Below are 22,900 nucleotides of genomic sequence, written 5' to 3' on the forward strand. Positions count from 1 at the left end.
AAACAATAATCTTCCCCAAACTCTGAAATGTTGACACATTTCCTTCCCTTTGCATCCTTTGTTGGCTGTCAACAAATGTAATGCATCTGGTCACTCAGATATAAACAGACATTTTTTAAAGAAATACGAATCACTACTACAAATAAATATAGGATATATGGTCTCCAAAGTGAGTGAGCGTTGTTCTAATTTGCAGTCTGTTCCGAAAATAAATTTAATCAGTTTAGTCTAAAAGACGTATAATTTACAAGCGCGGAGGGAGCTATATAAACAACAACAACAACTTGGATTGAAGTAGCGCCCTCCACGCCGGACGGCGTCTCAGAGCGCTTCACGGTAACGGATCCCGGGGCTGAGCCAGAGGGGGGGGGGGGATGGGGAGAGGGGGAGGAAGGCCAAAGGTGCGGTCGAAGAGAAAGGTCTTCAGCAGAGACCTGAAAATGGGAAGGGAGGGAGCGAGACGAAGGGAGTGAGGAAGGGAGTTCCAGAGCCTCGGGGCCAAGTGGCTGAAGGCACGGCCGCCGAGGGTGGAGCGGAGGACTCGGGGGACGAGGAGGAGACCAGACCCGGAGGAACGAAATGCAAGTTGTTGTTTTTGTTGTTGAGTGAGTTAGTGATGCATGTCTTTTGTGCAAAGTAATACACCCAGAAATAAAGCCGGGTGTCTGCATGGTTTACTTGGTATCGCTTATCTCTGGGTCAACCCCACTTTGGGACTTTGAGCTCAGAGTACGGGCTGCCAGTGTAGGGCGGTGTTGGAAAGTGCTTCATTATCGGTGCTGCTATCCTTTGATAGAGATAATAGACTTGAGATCCCGCCTGCATTCTCAGGCAGACAGTAAAGACATTGTATGAAATGTGGAGTAAAGTGAAAGCACGTGATGATACCCATTTCGTCCAATCATCTTTACAGAACCATTCCCGGCGGGGGCAGCGGGCTGGCCTAGCCTCGAGTTTAATATTATAATGTTATTAATTTCTTAATAAATCGTTTAATAGTGAATCACGAGACGTCTTGAGAAACATGAAAAGGCACTATATCACATGCAAGGATTATTATTATTATAACACCAGAATATAACGACCATTAGCCATTCTCGTATACAACTTGGGTTATTGCAGAGAGAACTTTCCTTCGCCATTCCGGCTGCTGCTTTGCGCAGTGCCTTTGGCTTGAAACCCTCCGCATTTGCTCCCAATTATTTAAGGATCCGGTGCCATTCGGACAAGATTCGCCTTGTGATAACACCCACTGGGGGGTGATGTGATGTGTGTGTCCTCCTTCCTCTCTGCCACAGGGTCCAGTTCTTGTTGTTGTTGTTGTTGATCATACCCTCTGGGATATTGCTGACGGGTTCACGCCTTCTCTGGGGCGACGGAAGGGGATTTACAACCTGGCAATCCATGTGCACTCTCGCGGCGCTCATTCACTCCGCAGATCCCAGAGAACAGACACGAAACGTCCACACGGTCCGTACGTACGGTTTAACGCCTGGAAAGGTCGCCATGTTCCAACTGAACTGGAAACAGCTGTGGTGGGGGTGGGTGGGAATGTGGAGGAGGGTTGGGGGGGGGAGTGTGGGGGGGGAGTGTGTGTGGGTGGGAGTGTGTGGGGGAGTGTGGGGTTGGGGGGAGTGGGAGTGTGTGGGGGAGTGTGTGGGGATGGGGGAGTGTGTGGGGGAGTGTGGGTGTGGGGGGGGAGTGGGGGGGGAGTGGGTGTGGGGGAGTGTGGGGTTGGGGGGAGTATGGGGGGGGAGTGTGGGTTGGGGGGGAGTGTGGGGGGGGAGTGTGGGGTTGGGGGAGTGTGTGGGGGGGGGAGTGTGGGGTGGGGGGGTGTGGGGTGGGGGGAGTGTGGGGTGGGGGGGAGTGTGGGGTGGGGGGAGTGTGTGGGGGGGGAGTGTGTGGGGAGTGTGGGGGGGGAGTTGGGGGGGAGTGTGGGGTTGGGGGGAGTGTGTGGGGGGAGTATGGGTGTGGGGAGTGTGTGGGGGGAGTGTGGGGTTGGGGGGAGTGTGTGGGGTTGGGGGGAGTGTGTGTGGGGGAGTGTGTGGGGGGAGTGTGTGGGGGAGGTGGGTGTGGGGGAGTGTGTGGGGGGAGAGTGTGGGGTTGGGGGAGTGTGTGGGGGAGAGTGGGGTTGGGGGGAGTGTGTGTGGGGGAGTGTGTGGGGAGTGTGGGGTTGGGGGGAGTGTGGAGTTGGGGGAGTGTGTGTGGGGGAGTGTGTGGGGGGGAGTGTGTGGGGGAGTGTGGGGTGTGGGGGAGTGTGTGGGGGGAGAGTGGGGTTGAGGGGGAGTGTGGAGTTGGGGGGAGTGTGTGAGGGAGTGTGGGGTGTGGGGGGGAGTGTGTGGGGGGGGAGTGTGTGGGGGAGTGTGGGGTTGGGGGGAGTGTGTGGGGGGGAGTGTGGGGTGTGGGGGAGTGTGTGGGGGGAGAGTGGGGTTGGGAGGGGGGAACATGGGAGAGCGACACAGTGGGAAACCCCTCGGGGGGGTTCCCTCTTACGTCACGACATATTGCTACTGTCTTGAGCGTTCCGTGGCTTGTGATTGGCCGAGAGCTCTTCCTGTTGCAGGTCACTGTGTGGGGGGGACTGAGCCCGAGCACCGACACCGACACCGGGGCCGCCCCGCACTGACCGCTCAACCGCCCTGACCCACCACCCGCACACACCCCACACCCCCACACCCAGCCCCACCCCCCCCCCCCCACACACAGCCCCACACACACACCCACACACACTCCACACCCCACACACAGCCCCACACACACACCCCACACATGCACCCCACACACACACCCCACACCCCACACACACACCCACACCCCCCCCACACACACACACCCCACACACACACAGCCCCCCCCCACGCACACACCCCCACACACCCCACACCCTCACCCCCCCCCCCCCCCCACGCGGCCCCGGGACTCTTGGCTGTGTCTCTCTGAATGAGAACACACAAGGAAACCGATTCCCCGGAACACCACCGCTCCCGACTCAACACAAGTGCCCCCGGTAAGTGCAGTGCCTCGTAACCCCTGTGTACAGTGTGTGTATATGTGTGTGTGTGTGTGTGCGGTGTGTGTGTGTGTACAGTGTGTGTATATGTGTGTGTGTGTGTGGTGTGTGTGTGTGTACAGTGTGTATATATGTGTGTGTGTACAGTGTGTGTACAGTGTGTGTACAGTGTGTATATGTGTGTGTGCGGTGTGTGTGTGTGTACAGTGTGTGTATGTGTGTGTGCGGTGTGTGTGTGTGTGCGGTGATCCCTTTCCACGTACCGCACCCCCTCTCCCAGAGCTGCTGCTGCTGCTGTAACGCACAGAGGAGGGGACCCCCTCCAGCCTCAGCCCCACAGTAAGATCTTCACGGGGGATTGTACATATTTTTTTTCTTCCCGCACAGCAGAATCCCGCACAGGGGCAGTGGGGGCGGGTTATCGATCCGCTGTGCGGAGCAGCCGATCAGATCACTGGATCAGGTCGAGGTGAAGGGGAGTGGGTTTCGCTGGGGATGCGCTTCAGGCGCAGGAACGTGCGTTGTGGGGGGAGCGCACACTGGGGATGGTCTGTGTGAGGGGGGGACCCCTTGGCTGGACAGTGATGTGCAGTACCTGTGGGGGGGGGGTTCTGGTCGGGGCTGTGGGGGGGGTCTGGTCGGGGCTGTGGGGGGGGGTTCTGGTCGGGGCTGTGGGGGGGGGGGTTCTGGTCGGGGCTGTGGGGGGGGTTCTGGTCGGGGCTGTGGGGGGGGGGGGTCTGGTCGGGGCTGTGGTGGGGGGGGGGGTTCTGGTCGGGGCTGTGGGGGGGGGTTCTGGTCGGGGCTGTGGGGGGGGGTTCTGGTCGGGGCTGTGGGGGGGGGGGGTTCTGGTCGGGGCTGTGGGGGGGGGGTTCTGGTCGGGGCTGTGGGGGGGGGTTCTGGTCGGGGCTGTGGGGGGTCTGGTCGGGGCTGTGGGGGGGGGTTCTGGTCGGGGCTGTGGGGGGGGGTTCTGGTCGGGGGTTCTGGTCGGGGCTGTGGGGGGGGGTTCTGGTCGGGGCTGTGGGGGGGGGGGGTTCTGGTCGGGGCTGTGGGGGGGGGGTCTGGTCGGGGAGGGCTGACTTCAGTGGCTGTGACTGCAGTTCAGATATCAAGGTGTGGCCCAGAGCTCAGCCATCGCTCTGTGACCTTGTCACAGCAGCAAAAAAAATACATCTGATGGTATCATGAGTGCTTCCCCTCACCCCCCCCCCCCCCCCACCCCCCCCACCCCCCAGGAAAGGAAGTTAGAGAAATGGCCTCTGTACTGTCTTACACCAATAAGGGATTTTTTTTTCTCTACACGAATGACTCACAAAGTATTTGCTGCGTCTGTGAAATGACTGTCCTTCCTTCCCTGAGAGTCAGGGCACACAGCAGATCGACAGCAAAGCATTCACTCTGTGTGGTGATAGAGCAGTTGGACATATTTACTGACAGTCCCCTTCAATTGAAAGGACAGTAACTTAATACCCTGCGTTAAAACCTACTGCGTCGGAGAAGAAGCGGGACCCGGACGGTTTGAACTTGAATCGGTTTTGTTTCTTTGAGCAGACCCCACGTTAAGGTGGAGGACGGTAGCTTCGCGGTCAGAGCCCTCGGCTCGAAGGGTGGGTTTGATTCCCGGGCAGGGAGAAATGTTGGGCAAGTTTCCTTCCACCGGTGTTCACGGTTGTCAGGAGATTGGCGGATCGCTCTTCCGTCGGGGTAATAATACCTAAAATAATAATTCGGTCACTCAATCCGCGACTCTGTACGTTGGACACTGCTGTGTGCAATCGGCCACCGCGTGTCACCCACAAAATAGACAGTCGATTCACTTTACCGTGAAATCTGTGAAGCCCTTTAAGGTGTTTCAAAAGGCGCGACAGGGCGCTATATCAAATGCGTGGATTATTATTATTTTAAGCACATTTTCGTCAAATTCTGGTTCGTCTTCACCACAGAATGCAGGAAGTGGCCCAACCCTGAGACTGAAATGTGCTTCAATCTTCAATACTAAGACAGAAAATCGAGAAACTTGAGTGTTGTGGAATGTAGNTTTTTTTTCACATGTGACTATTATGGTGCATTTCTGGGTTGGGCAGCCTTACACAGGACCTGACTCATAGAGCTCTGGGAACTATGGTTCATATACAGAATAGCAGAACATTTATGTTTGTGGGTGAACAGATGATGGGAGTGTCAGATCTGAAGTGCTGTATCTCACTGCCTCCTCCTGACTGCCTTCGGCCTCCTGCTTGTCCTTCGTGCCCTCCTACCTCTCTGCCTACTATCCCCCTACCTACCTGCCCGTACCCTCCGTTCCTCTGGCTCCGGTCTGCTCCACATCCCCCGCCCCAACCGCCCTACTATCGGTGGCCGGGCCTTCAGCCTCTCAGCCCCGAGGCTCTGGAACTCCATCCCCCAGTGCCTTCGCCGCTTCCTCCCTCTCCTCCTTCAAGGCCGGTCTCAAAACCTTTCTCTTTGACCGAGCCTTCAGCTCCCCTCTCGACTCTCTTCCCCCTCCTCGCTCCCTCCCTTCCCTCCCCTCACCCTGACCATTTCCCCCCTCCTCGCTCCCTCCCTTCCCTCCCTCACCCTGACCATTTCCCCCCAATGCTCGGGTCCTGACCCAACTGTGCAGCGCCTTGGGACGTCCTCCTGACGTGAAAGGCGCTTTATAAATGGAATCTTGTTGTTGTTGTTGTTGTTTGTTCCACCATCAGTGGCTGTGCTTTCCGCTACAACTCTCTGGAACACTCTCCCTCTGCCTTTCCCTCTCCATCCCCATCTTCAGATCGCGACCGAGGAACGCTATTTAAATCCCTCCATTCCCCTCAATCATTCTGGTTGCCCTCCTCTGCATCAATCGCTGCAATATCCTTGTTGTACTGCGGTGACCAGAACTGCACACAGTATTCCCGGTTTCATGTCATAACTGAAGGACAATCTGATATCCATTGTTTTGTTTTGGATTTGTGACATTCTTTTGAGTTTTAGCAGTTACTCAAGGTGTGTTTGTTCAGAAACCAGCCTGACAACTCTCTCCTGCTGCTATTTGTGGTGCTGAAAGTTATGTAGAGGTCACTGGAAAAAAATGGAAGAAATGTGCAAATAGCTGACGCTGTTTTGTGAAGTCAGACAGCAATGTGGCAGCTGGGTTTGTGCAGTCAGGTAATTCACACCGTTCATGTGGTGAGGTGATCTTGGCAGGTTACGCTAAAATATATTACATGTTTTAGAGAGCTTCCTGGGTGTCCACACTACATGTGGATGACCAGTGAGCAGTCACTTTACTGATCTCTGGTGGATGCTTCTTCCGTCGATGCTGAACTATTTTCAGGAACTTTGAAATTGTTATTCTGTCTTAAGTTCTAAGATATATAGTCATTATGTGTGGTCCTTTTGCTAGTGGTCAACCAAATAAGCTGATGTGGTTGAGAGGTTGTGTGCGTGTGGTTTATCTGCTGTGGTGCAAAACTGGTTGAGAGTCGTGAACTGGCTCCTAATGTTGATGGTTGGCCATTGCCTGGGATGCCGATGAGCCCAGAGGTGTAGTCTTCTCCTCAACCCTAAAGCTAAAGCCTCGATGAATAGTATGGTCAGAGCAGGACGTGTAAGTAGCGCATAGCAGGGTTATTGTATTAATTGTGTCAGCTTTGTGTAGATTTAGCGCTATCGCCTCTGATTCAGAAGGTTGTGGGTTTAAGCCCCACATCTGGACTGACACTTCAATGCACTGCTGGGGGTTTGCTGCATTGTTGGAGGTGCTGTCCTTCGGATGAGACTTTTCAGTGAGGTCCTGTCTGCCTGTTCAGATGAACGCTGACGGGAAGGGAGTTTCTGTCTCCGTGATCAACAAATCCCCTCAAATTGGTCAGTCACTCCATTGCTGCTTGTGGGTCGTCGTTGTGTGCAAATTGGTTGCTGCGTTTGCCCTCAAAATACAGTCAATTCACCTTATAGTAGATCTTGCGAAGGGCTTTGAGATGTTCTTGATGATGTGACGGGTGCTATGTCAAATGCAGGAGTTGTTATGATTGTGGATGAGTAAATTGTGCTGCTTTTTTAAAAAAAAAGATTTTTACAGTAAAATTAAAATGTAATTTCTGTCCTGGGCGTTAGATACAGTTGCTTAATAATAATAATCCTTGCTTCCTCTTTACATTATTTCTATTCGCCCAACAAATACGCAGTCAATTCACTTTACAGTATATTCTGTGAAGCTCTTTGAGATGTCTCGAAGACGTGAAAAGTGCTATATCAAATGCAAGGATTATTATTATTTATTATCTGCTTTCGATGCTTTTAAATGTGCCACAACTTTTGTGTGTTAACAATGTATTTATCTAGTCAGATTATTCAACTAGGCGATTTAGAAATTGTTACCCACATATTACCTAGTAAGTTAATGGACAATTTATCCACAACTCCGGTTCAATAGGAATATCGTTTTGGGGATTTGGATCCAAGATTTTAAAACTAAGTTGTTGGATCTTATTCGCCTCGGTTCTGTCGGATGAATTTTTATTTAATCCTAGGTTTCAAAGTATTCTTTAGGAATCTGGCCCATCTCTCGGGTAAGGTCGCCAGCTGTTAATTTAAACTCTACTGTTGGTCTTGGCAATTGTGAAGCTGTCACTGACACACCCCCCTCCCCGTTATACTAATTTGTAGATGAGGCAAAATGATGACAACCTTTGGCTGGATTGCAAATCGATGGCAGTACTCCTCCGTACTGCTTTTAATCTGATCATCTTTTGCTAGGACTTCAAGCTAGTACCGTGCTTTAAGTGCAGCTCTTTCCCCACTGATCAGATCAGTTCCTACTGTTGAAACCTCCTCTCCCTTAGCAATTAATTGTCTTCACCCACCAACTCGGTTTGATCACCTGTTGGGGGCATACTTGTGCTATAGATTCTTCGAGTTCATAATGAAAGCTTTCCAGATTATCGTTCATGGCTTTCACCACACACTGGGCAAAGTCTGGGCTCCAAGGCTCTGTTTACTCCTCATGTGTTTGCTAAGTTGGGCAGCGGTAAATGATTTTTGTGTGTGGGTGTTCCTGTTAGCATTTCAAACGTGGCACCTGGGACTGTGGAACACGAGCTTAACAGACAGTAGAGCTTATTGGAAAATCCCTACACTTTGTATCCAAGACCCGAAATGCTAATTGGTGTATAATGGACGTCACAGCTATGAAGACAACAGTGAGTTTTCATTTGTGTGTGTGTGTGTGTGAGTGAGGGAGGGAGGGAGGGAGCGAGGGAGGTCTACAGTGTGCGGTCAGATGTATGGTCAGAATATCTGGAAACTCTCTCCCTCCCCACTTTCAAATCTCGCTTGAAGACGTTCCTTTTTTGATCGTGCTTAAGTTCACCCCCCCCTCCCTCTCCTCTTGGCTCGGTGTCAGACTCCTCCACTGTGACGCGCTCTGGAACACTACCCCACATGTAAATGCTAATTTTTGTTGAATGTTAAAAAGGACTGCCTTTGTGATTATCAACGGTCTGAAACGAAAAGTTGTGTAACACAGCTGCCTGCCTGTGTTATGCGGGGCGGGGGGTGGGGGCGAGGGTTGAGAGGTGGGGCCAGGGGGGTGGAGAGGAGGTCTATCTGCGTGTGTTCCAGGAAAGAAGACCTCGGAGAGTGATTTTCTCTGTATCGGTCCAGAAACTATTCTAATGTTTCCCTTGTGGCCCCTGTGTAGCCCAGGGCATAGAGCTAAATTCAACCCCCGTGGCCAACAGCCACCTTGGCTGAGATCAACAACAACAACAGCTTGTATTTGTATAGCGCAGCTCACGCAGGGTAAGCATTCCGGATCACTTAAGCTGATCAGCTAACTCAGCGCAGACTGGGGGTTGTCTGACTAAGACCGCTCAGTTTCATACTGGGGGCTAGCGTTCGAGATGTTATTAATTCTGTGGTCGCAGCACAAATCTGGTTGTATTTTAGTTGCGCAGGATATCAGTCGGTTTCTAGCGTCTTGCCTCCCAATTGGCCAGACGGCCATTCTCTGGCAGTGTGCCCTGAAAGTCAGGCTGGATTGAATGGTATTGTGTTGCCAGCTCCACTGCACTGTGTTTGATCAATAATGATGCACTTGCCATGACGGTCGAGCTACAGAATACTCCACAGGGAAGGGCAGGATTATAGACGTTTGCCGTTTACACTGCTTCAAATTAAGATTAGTTTTCCATCCTTCCGTTTGGAGAGGAAATAGCCTCGGAATTTGGTGCCGTGTTAAGCTAAGGCAGCCTGCTTCCTCCCGATTCCCGCCCCGTAATTCCAGAGCGAAAATGGAACGAAGCTAATTTAATTTCCTTACTGCAGCAAAAAAAAATAAAAGAATAGTTAAGTGTTTCAATGCCACTCACATTCTCATATCGGAATCCATCGCAATCCGCTCACTCTTACATGCTCCAACCAGGAGGGGACTGACTGGCTCGGAAACTAATCAAATAGCACGTGATATTGAGAGGGCTTTTTGATTCTACAATCAAAATGATCTTTACCAGTCAAGCTATGATGCTATCACCGGAATATGTTTGTGCGCTTTTCGATACCTTAACCTCAAAAGGACATCGGTACATGGCGGGGGTTCAGGAAAGAGCAGCAAGTTTAATTCTGGGCTGTGGAGCACTTCATTTTAAGAAGTTCACAGATCCAACCGTGTTCTTATCGGGGATTAAAAAAGAAAAGTGACATGAGACTTATATTACCTAAATGAGAGCAGGCTATTTGGCTAAAACCGTGCGAGCTGAAGTACAGAATCATTTTTTTTTGTTTACTCCGCAGTGACGAAATGTGTGACAAGACTTTCGGTAAACACGAATTGCTTTGTAAACTGGAAATAAATAAACGATTGGAAGTGTTGTATCTCGGGTTGCAGGTCAGGACAGCAGATTGGGAAACAGTTAATGTTTAACGTTTCAAAGCGTACATCGTGTTACATTGTTTGCTCTCCTCTTCGCGTTCGTTTCCAGAAACTTTCACTTTACGAATGCAACAATTTGCTCCGTTCTCAACGCTACAAATGTAATATCCCTTCCGTCTGTCCAGCAGAAAATAATACTAATACTTGCATCGGAGATAGCACCTTATCGCATCGTCGAGACATCTCAGTGTTTCGCAAGATACACTGTGAAGTGGATTGACTGTATTTTGTGGGCGGAAGATACATTCTTGATTCAACGTGTTGAACTGCTTCAATAGTATTACTCATTAAGTGTAAACAGTGTCCTTTGGTTGCAAGCGCCCAATTGCCCAACCCCAAACCACTTCCCTTTTTACATGCTGAATGCTGATTATGCAATGAGGTAATGGTGGCGCAAAACTGTTGAGCGCGTCATTCTCTCTGATGAATTTGGGTGTTTCATCTTTTATTAAACGTAACAGGAATATTTTCTCTTTATCCAGTTCCCTGCCCTTTGCGTGACACACATATGCTCGCAACACACACACACACACACGCACACACACACACATGCGCACGCACGCACAATTTTTGTGTTAGGAATTAAGTGGGAAGCTTCTCCCTCTCATAATGCCTGTCAGTGACAGTGAAGTGACGGATAGTAAGTGATAGAATATTTACAGTAGTATAGCGGTTTTCGCAACTCAAGGGAATCTCGAAATGCATCACGCTGCTGATGGGTGGGAAATGAGGGGGCGGGGAAGGGGACAGATTACCAAAAGCTCAGGCGAAGACTTGCTTTATGAGACATGTCAGGAGAAACCTAGGCATAACCATACATTAAGGACCTACCGGCTTGGGCGTCTTATCTACAGATGAAGCCACAAGTTAATGGCCCGGTCGTGGTCTCTCCTACATACACTTGCTTTTTTTTTTCATCTTTCTCCCCCTCATTCCCCCCCCCCCCCCCCCCCACAGACACACTGTCAGTGGAGAGCAGTTGCTCAGCACAAGTTTGTGTCTGTCTCAGTCTTGCTGAGGTCTGGAATAAGTCCCTCCGATGTGGTCAACCGACTGCATTATTTTCGGCACTGCTCACTTCCGAATGTATGTGAAGAATTCTGTGAATGTGGAGAACTTGGCTACGAGATTGAGATCTTGATTTGGGACTTTTTTTTTTAATTGTAATCCTTGGCATTTGATACAGCGCCTTATCATGCCGTTGAGCAGTCTCGAAGCGCTTCACAGAATATACTGTAAAAGTGTAGCGACTGCGTGTTTTGTGGGCGAAACGCGGCAGCCAATACACAGAGTTTTACTGCCTTTTGATGAACAGATCTTGTCCCTAAGGTGACAAAATTGATGATGATGATAATAATAATCCTTACATTTGTATAGCTTATTATTATTATTACTGCAGCACACCCCAGAGCTTTAGACGAGAGGCGAGAAGGAATAATGACATATAGAACTATGCTTAAGTTCTTTTTTTTTTCTCTGCTCTAACCTCATTCCTCCCCACCCAACGCCTTTTCGTGATGCCACGCCTGAGAGTGAGCAACCAACAGCTGAAGATAATGGATATGTGCTGATGTCTAACCATGTCAAGCCATGGTATCATTTGCTCTGTCACCCTCCCCTTCCACAGCGTGTCGCAAGGTAACAACTGCCTCCATGTGTCCAAATCTGTGTCCCAATCATTCATTATCATGTCTGTAGTTTGTCAGATTGGAACTGGTTCAGTGCTTATTTACATGAGCTCTCGGTATTTCTGGCGGTTGAGTTCCTTTACAGTCAATATATAGCCATTCCGCCCCTCCCTGACCCCCCCCCCCCAAAAAAAAGATTCTGTTCATCTCTTTTTTAAAAAAAAGAGTCCCAGATATTTTTTTTTGCAGAAAGATAACTGTCTAGCTCTGTCTGTGTGGGAGGCTGGGGCGGGACAGTGAAGAACGAGAGCACTTGCAGGTTTCCAACTGTTGGATGTCACAGGCTGACCAAAACATTGTGACCTCCCAAGATATCTGAATAAGTGTGTGAGTGAGGAATGTCAAGGATGTGCCCGCTGTAATGTGAGCGATTTGGTCAGGCACAGGATGTCCTGTAGGAAATTGCCGAGAGCCTTCTGTTCCATGTATGAACGGACATAGCCTGCTTTGGGTGAGCAATGGGTTTTTACAGGTCATAACTAGGCTGTATCGAGGACATTGTCTCCACCTGGTTCTCTTTTGCTGCTGAGCTCCTTATGGGTTGGATATTGTTTTGGAGCCTCTAAAAATAATCACAACTAAATAGTAAATTCAGAAATTCAGAGGAACGGGAGGAGGCCATTCAGCCCTCAAGCCTGTTCTGCCGTGCGATAAGATCATGGCTGATCTGTACCTCAACATCGATTACCAGCCCTTGCCCCGTATCCCTTGATACCCAACCTGATAAATATCTATCCACCTCCGTCTTGAAAATTGGAATGCATTCAGGGCAAACTTGTTAAAATTCTGCAACAGTCGTCATATTAAGCCCGGATTGCCAGGATCAGTAAATACTCTTGTTTCCTTTTGTCTGTTCCTCAGTTGGCGGTCCCATAATTGTGATCCTCTGAGCGTGTGATTTGTGTGCTCTTACTTCACACTCGTGTGGTTTAGTACTGTCAGCTTTGGAAAGTGACAAGTGTTCTGCCTGGGTGTCCCATTTACCTGGCACTGGCGTGTAACCTAATTGGCTGTTTTTAATATTTAATGATTCTTTTATTTACCTGAAGCATTATGTTTGACCTGAATGCTTGACACCACAGCAGTGCAGCGCTCTGAATCATTAACGAGGCGAGTTTGCAATTCCATTGATCCTCTTTCAACAGCTGCATCTATTTTGCTCGGCTTTTATCGCCCTTACTCACATGGAGTCCCGCAGCTCAGTCGTTAGAGCGCTCCCCCCCCCCCCCCCCCCGAAGTGAGAGGACCTGGGTTTGATTCCCTGACAGGACGAAAAGTTGGGCAAGTTTCCTTACTCCACACGCCTCTGTTTACCTAGCAGGAAGTAGGAACCCGGTTGTTAGTCGATGGGAAAGATTGCTTTTCCGGGGATGATAATCCCTTCAAAAAATAAATAATAATTTGGTCACTCAATCCACGACTGTTTGTGGGACGCTGCTGTGTGCAATTGGCTGCCGTGTTTCACCCACAAAATATACAGTCAATTCACTTTGCAGTATATTCTGTGAAGGGTTTTGAGACGTCAAGAAGACGTGATGAGGTGCTGTATCAACTGCAAGGATTAGTATTCTTATATAAAAGGTCTCCCAAACCACCAAAACATCCTTTCTTTCTGAATAACTGTTCCGTGTTTTTATTTGTTAGCAGGATACGGAGCTCTCAGATAGATGCTCCTTGAACGTGAGAGTTTGAGATAGTGTAAAGGTCATTTTTTTCCTAAGGACCGGTTCCAGATTTACAAGCAGTTACTTTTTATTCTTGTTCAACTGAAGTAGCCCTTTACACGAGAGGCCTAATACATACAGTATTGTGGTGGTTCATGCTGAGAGCCGTTATAAAGGTTAAACAATAGAACAGTTGATTTCTATTTTGTTGCTTGGTGATTCTGGAAACTCGACACTATGGAAAGGGTAACCTGCAGAGTGTTCAGTGACTCAGACCTGCCGGGCATGTGTGGCTTCTGCTGATAAGTGAATCGAATTTCATGCCAAGACGTTTCAAACCTTATAAGGACAAACTCCGTGGTATTTCTTGTTAGGTCTTGAAAACCATAATTAAACACTGACAATAAATGCTATCAGAGCCGCTGACTTGGCTGGGCTTCCAGTTTGAGGCCTTAGAGGCTGTTTTACAACATGGTATATGGCTGGTGTTTTAAGCTGAGCCTTTCCTGGTCAACAAACCATCTTGACTTGAGGACGCCTTGGGACGTCCTCCTGACGTGAAAGGCGCTTTATAAATGGAATCTTGTTGTTGAAGTTTATACTTTTTTTTCCACCATATTGATGATATTGAAGCCTGCAGCTGTGAAGTGAGGAGTTTCTATTTACTTTTTGATCTTGTGGAGTCCTGTAGCTCAGTCGCTTTGCAAGCGAGAGACCTGGCAGGGTGACACCTTGGGCAAGTTTCTTTACTCCACACGCCTGATAATAATCCCTCAAAAAAATAATAAATTGGTCATTTCAATCCATGACTGTTTGTGGGACATTGCTGTGCGCAATTGGCTGCCGCTTTTCACCCACAAATATACAATCAATTCACTTTACAGTATATTCTGTGAAGCGCTTTGAGACGTCGAGAAGACGTGAAAAGTGCTATATCAAATGCAAGGATTATTATTATGAATTATGTTTAGGTCTGTTCTATAGGGTTCCGTATTCAGGAATTTCATTAAGATATACCACAGAGTAGACCCTGTGGACTCTTCCTAATTTTAAGTGCTTTCCATTGCTAACAGCAATCATTTCTCAGGAGTTTCTGAGTCCTTGGTCAGAGCACTTTTTGTTCCTTTATTATAGTAATCCAAATGCAAGTACGCACTTTCAACCTAGTTTTACATTACTCCCCACAACTCATTCCCTTTAGGAAGTCTGTCCCCAAACCTCCTCATTACCTAATAATTAAGGGTCAGAACTTACTCTGACACTCAAAAGAATACAAATTAAATCCCTGTCAGCTGCAAGAGTGAGAATGAGAGGAAGTTGGGGGCAATCTCAGTCCTTGACAGTGTACAGAAGTATCATAATTAGGTAATTACTGACTCATAGTAATGGCTTGGGTGAGAAATGGAAATGTCATGCATTTTCTTTCTGGGAGTGGCAGTGAGGCTTTGGGTCAAAAAGCTCTTTTTCTCTATATGTAACTCTTTCCATATCTGACCTAGCAGTCTCTTATAGGGTTGAAAAAAGCACAGCGATGCCACAGTGAAGTAAGCATCAAATCGGTCCAATTTTGGTGAGGAGAATGAACGAAGAAGAATGCGCCATTTTTAGTTGGGGGATTTGTGAGACGATGTTAGTCTCAGGATTGTTCAGAAAAATTGGGGGAGACTTTAGAAGGAATTTCTTCGATCCGAAGATGGTTAAGGTGCTTTGTTAAGAAATATCAGGATGAAAAATAGATTGACTGGAGGGTAATCGGAGCTGTGAGCAGCAAAGCAGTTAGAATTTCCACAAATATTGGGTAGGAGTGATGTAATGTAATGTCCTTATTTTACGTCCTACACTTCTACATTTGTTGACTTGCTAAAAAAAGTTGCTGGAAATTGTGTCCATGTTGTGCTCTTATTGACCATATAATTTTTAAAATAATACTAATTTGATCACTCGATCCATGACTGTTTGGGGGACACTGCTGTTGGCAATTGGCTGTCGCGGTTCACCCACAAAATCCACTTTACAATACTTTACAGTATATCCTGTGAAGCGCTTTGAGACATCTCGAAGAAGTGATAAGGTTCTATGTCAAATGCCAGGATTATTATTATGTACCTTTTGGATTCTACGTCCTTTGGATTCTACATTCTCGTGGCAAAGGAGACTGCTGATCAGAAAAGTCTGAGCTGTAAGTGTGACAACTTCCGAAAGGATAGCATTAAGTGCAGTCCTTTACTGGTGCCAATTGTGAGGCGCTGGATTGCCTTGAGTGTTCTTTAAGGGAGTGACTGTTTTTCTAAGCAATCTTTTGTTTGGAGGCCATTACAGGGTACATATTCACTGGAAGTGATGTCATCTGCTTTGCACAAATATTTTAAAGGTGTTTCTCTGTACCAGAAAGAATCTATTGTTGCTTGTTTGGCTCAACGCCTTTCCAGCACTGTTATTAAAGTTACTTTGTGTATTTAAAAAATATTTAAAGTTCTCTTGCTTGTTTGTTTATCTCCAGGTGTGAGGGCAAATAGACAACCTGCTATCTAGTTTTAAGCAGTTCCGTGTTTTGCAGAGTGCAAATGAAAACATTCAATACAATGTTTCGCCCACAAAATGCAGTCAATTCACTTTACAGTGAATTGCTGTGAAGCGCTTTGAGACGTCGCGAAGACTCAATAAGGCACTGTATTAAAAGCCAGGCTTATTATTGTTATCGTTGACATTATAAATACGTGTCTTGTTGCAAAGCAGTTTTGTGTTACAAAGGGTCACATTTTTAACTTTCAAAAGAGTACATCAAAGGGTTAAACTGGAGTGCTTCTAAAGCTCTGGCCGAAAAAAGTGTTTGCTTCCAAAATGCTTCAGTTTTCCATTGCAGCTGTGAATGTGTCTGACTTTTATCCAGAAATAATAATCTGAAAAGCCTAATAAATTCTGGAAAATATTTTCTCAATGTGCCCTCCGAGACAGACAGTCAGGACCTTTTTATGTGCTTAAAAAGTTCCACAAAGAGAATGCGAGTCGACACTGAGAATCTTCGCCGTTTTGTTGAGAATCACCATTGGGAAACGTTACGGCCAAAAGGAAAACGTATTCTAACAATTTGGGCACTCCAATCCCTGACTGCTTATGTGTGCAATTGGCTGCCGCGTTTCGCCCACAAAATACACAGTCAATTCATTTTACAGTATTATACAGCTGTGAGGTGTTTTGAGACGTCTCAAAGACATGATAAGGCACTAATTATTATTATTATTATTGCGGCAAATGCAACAATTATTAACGTAACATCTCAATCCTGCCCACTTAGATTGAATTTATAACCGGAGAGATTTTGCTTTTAGTTGATTGTTACGCAGATACTGTGCTGCGTTCTGTTTTTGAAAGACTACGGTTTTACAGGCGGTTATCCTACTCAGACTTGCCGGGACGATAGATATTTGTTAGGTCAGGGTGTTAAGGGATTATGGGGCAAGAGCGGGCATGATCTTATAGAATGGCGGAACAGGCTTGAGGGGCTGCGCAGCCTATTGCCGTTTCTGTATGAACGCCAGTCAATGATGACACCATGTCCTTAACCATCGTACAGAGCAGAGGTCAAATATTTGACCGTTGATTGAGTCCAGCCCTCCTCTTCCTGAGTGTTTACCTTGTGTCTCTGTAGCTCCACCTTATATAGACATTTAATATTCTTAGATACGCTGTGTGCAAGGGTGTGGGGGAGGGAGAACCCTGTTTTTTGGAGTGGAAGTGACAATAAAAAAGATTTTCCCGTCATTATAAATGTTTTCACAAAATGAGATTTCCTCAGGGAAGCTTTTCCTTTGCCACCACTTCCAAGTCTGAAGATATTTGCTCAGAGCAGATTCTTCGCGAAAAATACCAACAGGTTTTCCCTTAAAAGGAAATGTTTCTACCCGAGCGGCTTGTTCTGACAGTTTGTTTATAAGAATGAGACTGAAAGAATGAGGAGGAGCTGCCTGAGCTTGTAGTCACTTGCTCTGGGTCCTGTGGAGTCCTGTAGTGTATTGGTTAGGGCACTCGCCTTGGAAGTGAGAGGACCTGGGTTCGATTCCCGGGCAAGGCGAAACCTTTTGCAGGACAGTGATGGCTCTGAATGTCATTGATGATATTACTGAAGGGTCAGTGACTTTGTATTGAGAACTTTCCGGACATGTTCGGCTTGAATCACCAGATCTAAATCTCTGCTGCAGTGCAGTTGTTTGCAGGGTGGTTCTCTTGATGTCTATCTTGTTCCTTATTGGAACATTAATATGAATGAACCATTGCATCCTCCCATGTGGACAGATCTGGTAACGTGTCTTGGCAAAGTAGATTAACAGAGAGATGACACCCATCCCTTACATAAGTCATCAAAACTCCATTGAAACAAGTTGCTAAGGATTTTAGTCAAAAAGCTGCCCAACACAAATATCTGCCTCTTCCACATTCCCCAACAGGTACTTGGCAGGAACTCTGCTGACTTCAGTAACCAGGGTGTGGTTACTGGCTTCTCCCCAGAACCCCATCGCTGTGCCGTCTGGATGGTCACGCTGTTTGTCGGTGTGTGCAGACACGACTAATGCATAAAACAGTCAGACAGTGATTTCCATCTTGCCCTATTCAGCCGTGGCCAGAAGGCTCCTTGTGGTTTGCAGCTATTATTCCTCATGTGGATGGTAATCGCACTCGATCTCCACTCAAATGACTGTCGTTTCAACGGCCTGCGATTGAAGGAGGGTAAATCCAGAACAAATCTGTGGAAACACTGCTTCAGTGAGCGAGTCGTAAACTTATGGAACAGAGTCCCTAGGGGGACAGACTTTGGAAGCAGGAAATGTTGTTTGTTTCAAAAAAAAGATAGATTTCTGCTAGAAAATAATATCTGGGGAAACAATATATAGTGTGGGATAGGACATGTTAAGTGACTGTCAGGATGGTGGAAGGTGAATTAAATGGACCTTGGTCTTCTTTCATCTAGCAAATTCTTATGTTCAATGGGGTGGGGGAGGGAAGGAGAAACAACAAAGTAGGGTTTAATTGGCCCAAGGTGACTGGGATGTCTTGAATCAGATGATTTTAGTTTCCATTCAGGCGTATCTGGAAAAATATGAAGTTTATTTTTAAATGTGGTTGTGGGTTCCCATTCGCAATGTTGTGTGCCATTGGCTGCCGCGTTTCTTTGAGGAAGCAAAACTGTGGCTGTAGATCTGAGCATTTCGGATGGAATTCTTGGCCGCCCCCAGAAATATTATAAGCATATATACTTCAGGCATGGTTTTGTGCGTTGAAGGCCTAATTCCGTTTGCCACATCCTTGCCATTTTTTTTCCCCCTGTGGTTTCTGCTCAAAACTTTGGGTTATCTTCACCCTCTACCCACTCTCTTCAGCTCCCAATCTTTCATTCCCGGACATCCCGTGGAGTCCTGTAGCTTTAGTGGTTAGCGCCCCCGCCTCGCAAAGCGAGAGGATGATTCCCAGGCAAGGCGAAATGTTAGGCAAGTTTTACTTCTTTTTTTTAATGGCTGTTGGTGCTTCAGACTTTGTTTCTCCATGTGCTGAATCTTTCGAGTGCGTCTGATTTGATCTGGTGTGTCTGTGTTGGGACGGTGTGGAAAGGGAATTATTTTGCAGAGATAGCATACTTTGGAAATCTTATCTGGTTTAGATAATCATAAGCAGCACGGCAATAGGTTTCTGCATGTGTCAGACACCCGCCGACCCCCTCAAAAAATGCTAAACAGAGATGGGAGAGATTTCAATTTGAAACTAAAATGTTTATTTTAACTGAAACTGCCTTGTGAATGGATGGGCCGGCACTCCATCCATTCGCATTGCTGTGCGCAATTGGCTGCCGTGTTTCGCCCACAAAATATACCGTCAATTCAATGTATGGTATATTCTGTGAAGCGCTTTGAGGTGCCTCAAAGCCGTGATAAGGTGTTAGAGCAAAAGATTATTATTATATTATTGTTGAAGGCTGTGATCTCCGTAGCTTCCTCAGTAACTTATACGTTAATTTCCTTTTAATTTCTTTAGAATTTCTCCACACTGTACTTTCTGTATTTTTCCTGTGCGTCAGCTTTTTGTATGATGCACTAAATAGATATATATATTTTTTTTGAAGGTTACTTCCAGTTTGGAGAGAGAGACGTTCACAAGTTATGCTCTTCCAAGAGTCAGTAACAGCCACATCTCAAACCTTGTCTGTAATAGATGGAACCCTGCCACATCGGGTGTAGTTTGATGTGGTGCAATGCAATCAGTGCTTTTTATGAAGCACTTGCTGAACTCGTTGGTGATCAGTACTGCAGTGAGGTTCATGCTCTTAAGTTTACGTCAAATTCTATATGTTTACGAACGCAGTGAGCTATCTTGGAGCAGAAGGACAGTATCCTTTATGGATGGACTTTGGGACAATTGTTGGATAGTTTCACAGAGCGCAGGCAGCAGAAGGTCAAATCCTCTTGATTAAAGTGGAGCAAGGTAGTGGTTAGTGCGCTCGCCTCGCAAGCGAGAGGATACGGGTTCAATTCCAGGCAGAGGGCGAAACCTTGGGCAAGTTTCCTTACTCCACACAGAGCATAATAATAATCCCTCCAAAACCAAACAATAATAAATTGGTCATTTTCAATCTACGACCGTTTGTGGGACATTGCTGTGTGCAATTGGCTGCCGCGTTCGCCCACAAACATACAGTCAATTCACTTTACAGTATATTCTGTGAAGCGCTTTGGGACGTCTAGAAGACGTGAAAAGCGCTATATCAAAATGCAAGGATTATTATTATTATAATGCCATACACATGCTTCTGTTTACCTAGCGGTAAATAGGTGCTATAACAAATGTAAGGATTATTATTATTGCTTGTTTTCTACATTAATAACGAGCTTTAGTAATTCTGCCTTCCTACCTTTACCTTGACTGTTTAATAGAATCTAAGACGTTACTCTGATTTTCTAAGCTTTCTCCTTTGAGTGGAGTAAAGCACCACCACGAGATCTCAGCCTCGACCAGTGCACCAGCCCGAAACTGTGACATTTCAGTGAGATCCTGTCATGCCACTTTGGGGGTAGGTGGTGTGTAAATGACAGACAGTATAGTTGTGGGCAGGATGCAGAAATGGAAACAGATGGAGAAGAGCTGAATAATCTTTGTCAGCACTTAGGTCATTAGTTTCCCAGCGACTTGGGATTATTGACTGGTTCACATGACTCAAGTTAGCCAAGCAATTTTTATTGCAACTTTTTACAGGATATTTAAAGGAGTGGTAGCACTCTCATCTGAGTCAGAAGGTTATGGGTTCAAGCCCCACGTTGGGACTTGAACCCATAAGCTTTGTTGGCACTTGGAATCGCATAGTCTTACGATGACACTCCAATGCAGCGCTGGAGGTGTGTTCTGTTATCCGAGGTGCCATCCTTTGGATGAGACGTTCAACCGAGGTCCGGTCTGCCAGTTCAGGCGGATGTTAAAGATCCCATGGCGCTGTTCGAAAAGAGAAGGGACCTCTCTCTCTTTCCCGGTATCCTGGCCAACAAATAAAAAAAATAATAAAAAAAATTGTGAAACATTAACTCACTACCTTGCTTCTAGTCTCCTCTCTGACTTTGGGTGACTGTGGTATGATTGTGCTATTTTTAACATGTGATTCACTACCCAAGGCTGCCGGTCAGTGTGAGAAAGTGAGTCCCACAGAGCAGCTGATGCAAAGAAAAGATGGGACACATTCCTGAAGTGTGAGACTATGACTGGAGCAGCCTTTGCTGTACTCCCTGATCCAAGGTTCCACTCAGAGAGTTTACAAAGTCCAATCTCTTTGCTCAAGGCCGTTTTCAGCTACAGAATTGATGTATTTATTTCCCATTTCCTCCTTAATCTCTGTTGCTCTGACATACTCTCTTGCTTACTCTCTATTACTCCCATTCTAACACCTAATAGAAGAAGGGCAGGTTGGAGATGAGTTGGTAGTTGGAGAGCATTGTGAGGTTGACTGAGGTTATCTTGAAGTGGGTGATGACGCTGGTTTTGAAACCAGGATACTGTGCCAGTGGGGAGGCAGAGAGAAAGTGTCATTTGGGAAGCTTCCCAGTGATGTAAAGCAGTAGAAAACCCATTGTGTTGAAACACAAAGTGCTTGAGAGAGTAGGAGCACAACACCAAGCCGGGGGGAAAGGGGAGAGGTGACCGTAGGTACAGTCAATGAGGAAGGTCTTCAGGTGCGATCTGAAGATGGGGAAGGAAGAGGCAAGGCGGAGGGATAGAGGAAGAGTGTTCCAGAGTTTTGGGCCGTAGTGGCTGAAAGCACGGCCACCAATAGTGGAACAGAGGACACGAGGGACAAACAGGAGGCCTTTACTCTTGAATGAAGAATGGGAGGGCAAAGAAAGGGTAAGAATATCCTTTTTTTTTTTTGCAAAAGTTATTTGGGTAGTTATGGAAATTTTCAGTAAGCTGTGAGCCAGACTAAATTCCTGGCAGAAAATGTAGCATTGAAAACTTTTGATTAGACTCCCTCAGAGAGCTCTGTGCACCAGAACTATTAGTCATTAGGCAACAGACTTTGAATAAGAGAGGAAGCATTAAGCGTGCACAAATATTCAATCAGCCAAATTAGCAGCACTTTGCGACGTTTTCTTGTAAAAACGCATTGTGTTTCAGTGGGAAAATAATCAAACCAATATTTCTTCCTGCCTCTTGCACCCTCCCACCCTACAACACAGACACGCACACACATTCCTACACACCGCTTCCCATTAGCGTGGGCACACAGCATAGCAGATGATCCCGAAAGGTGCCGTCTGTGATCTGCTTTCTAAACGAGACTAAACTTTGCTGCCGTCCCAACACAGAGCTTTTTTTTTTACGTAAACACGAACTTTTTCCGGGTTTTATATGCTTTTACACAGTAGAACTCGCACCCAGATACACGCCAAGCAGCTCACAACAACAACCTGCCTTTATACAGCTCTGTAATGCACTGTATGTTATTCCAGATGTTTATCCTGGGTTTATCCAGTGGCAGAGTCTGACACCCAGCCAAACTGTCACACTGCCGCTAAGTGTACTGCGGACTTGCCTGGCTCAGGAACTGGACTACCAAGACCACCACAGAGGGTTGGCTACCATTTGGGGCATTCTGTTGCCAAACCTGTCACTTTGGAGCCATTTCAGCTCCAAGGAGAACCCCGTTTACCTCCTCATCTTATACTGGTAGCGCTCCCCAATCCAATGAGCTCCTCGATCCAACCACAAAAAAGTGGGTCACTCGCACAGCGCTAGTAATTGGATTTAAACCTGCGGGTGGGGGGCAGGCGCTAATCGGAATTGATTGAGAGGGCCATGGAGCTGTTAATGGGGACGGGAAGGGGGAGGCTCTGAGTTGTAGTAATAGCGTGAAAAGAAGGGGAACGGAACTCGTGTATATTGTCACAGTGAGGTGGAGCTTGAGCTGCGCTGATCGGAGTGATGTTTGTGTGGGGGAGATGGTGATGAAAGCTGACTCAAGGTCTGTTTTCGGGGAGAGCCTCGGACACGTTGACGTTTAAAGCCCCGGAACAAGGCATTTGGCTCAGGCGCTCTGGGACGCTCTCCTGCTCGAGGGGCCGCTCTCTAAATGCGAGTCGTTGTTTCCCCA

The 22,900-nt window shown here is 47.1% G+C and overlaps 1 protein-coding gene across 1 annotated transcript in view; it reads left to right on the forward strand.

The window, feature by feature from the left end:
- The first annotated feature begins 2,963 nt into the window (after positions 1 to 2,963).
- Positions 2,964 to 22,900, forward strand: part of LOC103180563 (unconventional myosin-Ic) — a 47,782-nt gene continuing 27,845 nt past the window's right edge. Inside the window, exon 1 of the mRNA XM_007896497.2 lies at positions 2,964 to 3,007. The gene's annotated coding sequence lies outside the window, so the exon portion shown is untranslated. The remainder of the gene's footprint in view (positions 3,008 to 22,900) is intronic.

The sequence above is a fragment of the Callorhinchus milii genome, unplaced genomic scaffold (assembly GCF_018977255.1).
Source record: "Callorhinchus milii isolate IMCB2004 unplaced genomic scaffold, IMCB_Cmil_1.0 Scaffold10, whole genome shotgun sequence".
In the NCBI taxonomy this organism is placed as follows: domain Eukaryota; kingdom Metazoa; phylum Chordata; class Chondrichthyes; order Chimaeriformes; family Callorhinchidae; genus Callorhinchus; species Callorhinchus milii.